The 6,959-nt window shown below is 37.3% G+C and overlaps 1 protein-coding gene across 1 annotated transcript in view; it reads left to right on the forward strand.

Moving 5' to 3' along the window:
• The window catches only part of GPC3 (glypican 3), a 427,782-nt gene that overhangs the window by 23,292 nt on the left and 397,531 nt on the right, over nt 1-6,959 (forward strand). The window lies entirely within an intron of this gene.

Here is a 6,959-nt window from a genome sequence, read left to right on the forward strand (position 1 = left end):
ATTTGGATGTTTCATTCATTTGCTTAATATTACTTTAATGACAATATTACATTATTGTTTTTAGCACAATGTACCTTCGTTAGCAAAAAAATAATCTGCCATTCATAAAGCAGACTTTGGCAATGAAATGTGTCAAATTATCATATATATATGGAAAAAATTTCAATTTTCATTGTTACTGAGCCCTGACGATTCACTCTCTTCTGTTGCTGTTTGAATATGTTCTATCTGCTCTTAGGAAAGTATAAGGATCAAGGTCTACATTAATATTTCTGTTCTTTAATGTGTTTTTTAATGTGATTTTTGACAATTTATAGTCATTAACTAAAATTGCAGTCTAGTAAAATAACCGACATATAGAATATAATAAAGCTAATTAGAGAATCAGAGGGCTGGTAGTGACCTTGAGGGGTTATTTAGTCCATTTCCCAATTTCAGCTCTGTAAGACTAATCTTTCTAAATACCACTCTTCATCATATTATGCCTTTGTTTGAGGACCAACAGTGGACCTTTATTACCTCTGGGGTCAAGCCCACAGGCTTCTGTCTGTATTCAAGGCCCTTCAAATTCTGGCCCATCTTACCTGATAAGCTAGCTATGCCCTGGATTCTAGTAGGTTAGTCTTGCCCACAACCCCACTGGTGCCAAACACATTTCACCCACTGGCCTCTTCAAATACTTTTCATCCTTTACTCTCTAGCTCAAGCCCCACTTCCTCCTGGAAGTCTTCTTTGAACCCTAGAGCCTCTATTGAGCATTCTCTTATCTAGCAAATGTTGTCCATATTACACATTTAAAAAAATCAACTTTATTGAGACATAATTTACTAATGATAAGATGTACCCATTTTGAGTAAAGAATTTAATAGTTTTGACAAATGTATATATCTGTGTAACCACTACCCCAATTAAAATATGGACTATTTCCAACACCTCAGAAAATATACGGCAACTTTTATCACCTAACCATAAACCAACTTTTACTGTTTTCTACCTATTTTTGTGTGTAAAAGTCTGGTGTCTTAGCATGAATTTATTTTTATTTTTATTTGTTTATTTTAATTTTACTTAACACCTATTAATATTTACCTTATACCAAGAAGAGTAAGAAGTTTACACGTGTAATCTCATTCAGTCCTTGCAATAACTCTGTAAAGTAAATGCTGTTGATAACCCCATTTTATAGATAAGGGCAAAAAACATGTTGAGGTTAAATAACGTACCCTTGCTTGCACAGCTAGCAAGTGGTAGAGCTAGGACTAAATTATAAGCAACTTGATAAGAGGGGTCGTAAGTGCTATTGCTCTTTCCTGCCCACTGTAGTGTCTACCATGGTGCTGAGATCATTAATACTTATTGATTTGGAATAAAACCCAATAGAACAGACACATTTAAATAATCTCCTACACATTGTTCACTGCCTTTTTCCAATTAGGGGCAGGGCTCAGGCCCGGAATGGGATTGGGTCTCCGAGTGATTATAAGCCTATGACTGCACAGTATAGAGGATCTGAAGTCCCAGTCCTGGGGGAGGCGGCTAAGAGAAACCAGGAGTAGTATGAAATGTCAAGTTCTTGAATGAAATCAAAATGGAGCAAGAACTGTGCCCAAAGGTAAGAGCCTGTGGTGGAGGTCAAGAAGGAAAGGCCACAGATAGCCAAGCCTAAGAGATCCTACGACATAAAAGTACACATCAGCAGGGAGCCTTCTGTGGACTACCTGTGGTTTAGCCTCTGGAAGGGGAGGCAGCTGGTAAGGTGCTCAGCTTAGATACACATGGGAATAATCCCCAGAGAAAAGCTTCCATAACTCAAATAACCCTTTTCAATTATAAGACCCAGAACTGGACCCAATTTGCAAGCAAGGCTTTGTTTCAAAATAATTAGAAGTAAATTACTTCACAGTTAAATATCTATTTGTGTATCTTCAAGATGTTTGGAAATCAATTTTTGTGATATTTTAAAATATTTTTCCAAGATCAAAGTTAAGCACACAGATGTAAAATTTTCAGGGTCATCCGTCTCCACTTTTTAGATCACACAGACAAATGTGATCTTTACTAGTGTTCTCAGTCTGCAGTGCTCATTAATTCAACACTATATGCACAGGGCAGAATGGGATCAACAGGGCATCCCAAAGGAGATGGGAGTCATTCTCTGCTCTTCAGGAACTAAAAATCTAGGGGAAGAGATTATAGTATAAAGGTCTTTTTTTAATCCTCCAAAATAAATGGAAACTAGCAGCCTTGTAATGACTTTAGTTAATTTTCTTTTTTTTTTCTTTTTCTTTTTCTTTTCTTTCTTTCTTTCTTTCTTTCTTTCTTTCTTTCTTTCTTTCTTTCTTTCTTTCTTTCTTTCTTTCTTTCTTTCTTTCTTCCTTCCTTCCTTCCTTCCTTACTTCCTTCCTTCCTTCCTTCCTTCCTTCCTTTTTCTTTTTGGTTCTCAGAGTAGGTTTATATTGAAGGTAGTGGCATCGGGCTATATATATCAATCATTATCCTATTTGCTGAGCAGTGTAAGAGAGTGAAGAACCTGAAAGAGCTAGAGACAAAGCTCAGTTATATTTTCTATCTCATCATATCTGCCTCTCTCTGGTTTCACCAGAGCTGCTGTTGCTGCCTTTACAGGGAAGGGGCGGGGAAATTCTTTTAAATTAATTCTTTGGGCTGTTCTGAACCCAGACCTCGGCTCACCTTCAGACGGGCACCTCTGTCCTGGACACTGGAAAGGCTGTTTGAGTCTGGACTGAGCTGTCAGCCTCTCGCACTGGTTTTCTTTCTTTTCTTTCTTTTCTTTCTTTTCTTTCTTTTCTTTTCTTTCTTTTCTTTCTTTTCTTTCTTTTCTTTCTTATCTGGGAATGCAAGTTATTAAGCCCCAAAAGAGTTGAACCTTTCTAGCTCATTTGAATAGTCAATTGCTAAATCTTCTTCTTATCTCCATCCCAGGCTATATTGCTTGTCTCTTTTCCCATTTTCCAGCTGAATTCCAGTTTTACAAAAAAAATGTGAGCATCTCTTTGATGAGTGTGGTCCACCATTACTTTTCCTTTCCGTCTAATAAAGGAGCTATTTTCCTTTAACCTTCTTTTGTTCCTGACATTCTTAAAGAATGCCTTGCTATTTACTGTGTCTTTTGTAGGTTGCATCTTATTTCTTGAATTGGCCCCTCTGCTTTTATGCATACAAGTATGTACCCGTTCTCAGTGTACCTCTTTAGTCATTTGCCCTTGGTTTTACTTCTTATTCATCCCACTTGGGATTTGGTTCCCAGAGTAATTCTTTGTTTTGTTGATGACGATTCCTCTCTAAATTCTTTCTCTCTTTCTTTTTGTTTTGTGTGTTCGTTCTTTTTTGTTTCTTTCATGCGTAGGTTCATGCATTGAAATGGTTATATTTCATTGTTGTCATTTCATTTAGGCATGCCTAACTCTCCTTGCCCATTTTGTTCCTTATGCCATCTTGTACTAGGGCATATTTTAAGCTGATCTGTGAGTTATATGAACTTCACTTAAAACAAAAATGTTTTTCCCTTTGGCATATAATTCTCTCCTTCCTGGTTTGGAATTCCTGAATTCTTATCAGTTTATAGATATTTTATTTCCTCAAATCAAATCTATAGCTAACTCTTAGCCCCCGGATCAATTATACCGGTTTATCAATTAACCAGGCAGTAAAAACTGGGAGGAAGGATAAATATTACTAAATATACATTTCTTATATTTGGACATAACATAATCTTTCTTTGTGACATCTGACGTGTTTCCCCAGAAGTTCTCACTTGAGATTTTATTCCTTAAAGGTTTTTGGCTTAATGAATTCTTGAGGTAGGGGGAGTTTATACAATGATGAGAATTGACCACCTCAGTGAAGGGGCACACTATGCAAGCTCTAAGTTACTTTATGAATTATCATATCAAGGCAAAGCAAACTGGTGTCATGGTAATTCAAAGAGTCATTTCTGGGCTTCTGTAGGTACACCAAGTAGTGATTTGTTACCTTTTAAGATCTAAGCGACTCATAGCACTTCACAGAGAAAAGGTCTGAGCTCTATTATTTTATAACTCCCACTAGCTTGAGCTAGTGGAAGTAGGAACAGTACTAACAGCTACCCTGCCAAATAAACCCTACCACTTCTCAAAACTGGAAGTATCACCAATGGAAATTTAAAAACACAAAGGATTTTATCTATAACATTTAATTTTATAGACGTATTCAAATACAGATATTTCAAACACACACTACATCAGTTTACCAAGAAAGTAAATAAAACCTGGCTAAATGGACGGGGAGTTGGTATGTGGAAAGTAACTGCTATGTAGGATTTTTCATATCAACACGTATGTTACAACCGACTTTGTTTAAATCTAGGTTAGCCTCTCTTCCCTAAGGGGACTTTCCTTTCTTGGTCCAGTAAACTGAATCAGTTTCTACTCCTAGAATAGCATTACATTTTGTAGCCTCATGTAGAAAGAACACAGTGAGCTACAGCTAACTGTTTTTTTTTTCTTTTCCTGAAGATAATCATGAAGACTTTAAGCTTAGACCATATTTAAAATTGGTTTAAGGCTTGTATGTGAGATTGACATTTATAGGAGATAAATCTGAACTCTTGCATCTCCAGACCCCAAATTGTATTTGACACATTAAATATCACCTTTCCATCCAGTACTGTAAATTGCAGTGCTGTACTAGGTTTGGGGATATGTATTATCTGTGTTCTCCTTTACTACTTTTGTCAGCAGCTCCTTTGAGGAGGGGGAAGTAGAGTGCTTGGAGTCAATACCCTGGACTCCAAGAGTGATACCATGTGAGGCAGAATTTGAAACTTGGACACGTCCATTAAGGCCATGATTAACTGTAATTCCTAGGGAAATAAGATGTAATAAAAACATATTTTCTGGTTACTTAGGGCTAACTAGTCTCCTCTCTACCTCTTATTTAAAACCTCAGTTGTTGAAAAGCTGTCTAAAATGTCTGAATATACTTTCTAGCCTTATTTCAGTAATATTCGATGTTTATTACAGAATCTTATTTTGCCAAGGACCATGTGGGACTTTGGGAGAGTCCTCCCTATTCCCATATACATGTTTTGTCACCCTAGCTGTGTTGCTTCATTGCTCTCATTTACCATGCAACTAGGTATTTATCTCTGTTAATCCCTTTAGACAGTGAGCTTTTGGGGGTAAGGACCATGTCTGTCTTAGTCAAAGCTGTACTTCCACCATGTAGCACAGTGCTTGGCACATAGAAGATATGTTAGATTGGGTCCTCTGAGAAGCAGATGCCAGTGTGGCAGTAGATGTATAAGAGATTTATTGGGGAAAACATTTTTGGATGAAAATAAGCAGGAAGCTGAAGAACGCTGGGAGAGCCATCAGACTGGGGTGTAGGTCTGACCCCTGTAGAGGAGAGAGGGAAAGAAGGAAGGTTGAATAGAAAGAATCTTAGACTGCAGTACAGTTTAAAAAAAATTTTGTCAGTGTCACTGGGGAGTCCTCAAGCCAAAATCCCTGTCAGCAAAGTTCTGTGTCTCACAGGACTTAGTATCTTTGCCATGTTCAGTCATTGGCTGGGAGTAGCCTGTAGGGATTGTGGCCTGGGCACAACATAATAGTAAATTCAGAGTACAGCAGCTGGGACCATTAGTCAATTACATTCCCGACAGTAGGAGGTCTGAGATGCACATTTTCATAGCTACCACAGAAGGAGCTCAAGAAATGCTTATTGAAGGGAAAGTTTGAGTAAATCAGGAATTGCAGAAGAGGAAGGAGATTGATTGGACTTAATGTTCGTTGAGCCCTAAAATTTGCTAGTATTGGTGGAGGATATAAAATCATGGGACTCTCCCTCACTTCTCTCATCTCTCTTCAAATGCCACCTTATGAAAAAAGCCTTCAGACTGTCCTATATAAATAGAATCACCCTACAACCACTACATTCCCTATATTCCATAATTTGTTTTTTAAACATTAAAAAAAATTAGCAGCGTTATTAAGGTATAATTGATGTACAATAAACTGCACACATTTTAAGGACACAATTTGATAATTTTGACACATGTATACAGCCACGAAACAATCACCACAATCAAAATAATAAACATATCCATCACTTCCCCAAACTTCCTCACTCCTCTCCATCCCTGTCCACCACCCCACAACAACCACTGAACTGTTGTCTGTCACTATGGATTAATTTTCATTTTCTAAATTGTTATATAAATGGAACCATAGAGTATGTTATTTATTTATTTTTTTTTGATTTGGCTCCTTTCACTTAGCATAATGGTTTTGAGATTCATCCACGTGGTAACATATATCAAGAGTTTATTCCTTTTTATGGCTCTATGTGTGTGTGTGTTCCACAGTTTGTTTTTCCTTCCTTCTTTAGTTTTATTTTTCTGTAGTACTTGTTACTATAAGAATGTATGTATGTATGTATGTATATACACATATAATTTGTTGTCTTTCAGAATATAAGCTCCCTGAGGGCAGGGACTTTATATATTGCTATAGCCACAGTGCTTGGCACATACTAGGTGCTAAATAAATATTTGCTGAATGACTCTCATCTACTTCGATGACTTCCATGGATGCAGAAGTGTGTTGAGTCACCAGTGAAGAGCTGAGAATGACAAAGGTTTTAATCATTGGGAAATCTGATAGATGATGATCATTAACTGAGATACAGAACACAGAAGATGGAGCTTTGTGGGTGCGTGTATGGGATATACTGAGTTCATTTTGGGGTGTTGAATTTGAGGTTCCCATAGAGTAGTTGAAAATGTGGGGTTTTGGAACTTAGGAGAAAGGAGGGCTAGGGAGTTCAGCAATCACATAAGTTTAGAAAAGTCATCTGGGGAGAGATGTATAATGAGGAGAGGGTCAATGACAGTTAAGTGATAGGCAGGAGAAGAGGAAGCAAGAAAAGATGGATGAGAGTTGCCATAGCAACAGGTGTGT

This window comes from Pteropus alecto, unplaced genomic scaffold, assembly GCF_000325575.1.
Source record: "Pteropus alecto unplaced genomic scaffold, ASM32557v1 scaffold19, whole genome shotgun sequence".
Lineage (NCBI taxonomy): Eukaryota > Metazoa > Chordata > Mammalia > Chiroptera > Pteropodidae > Pteropus > Pteropus alecto.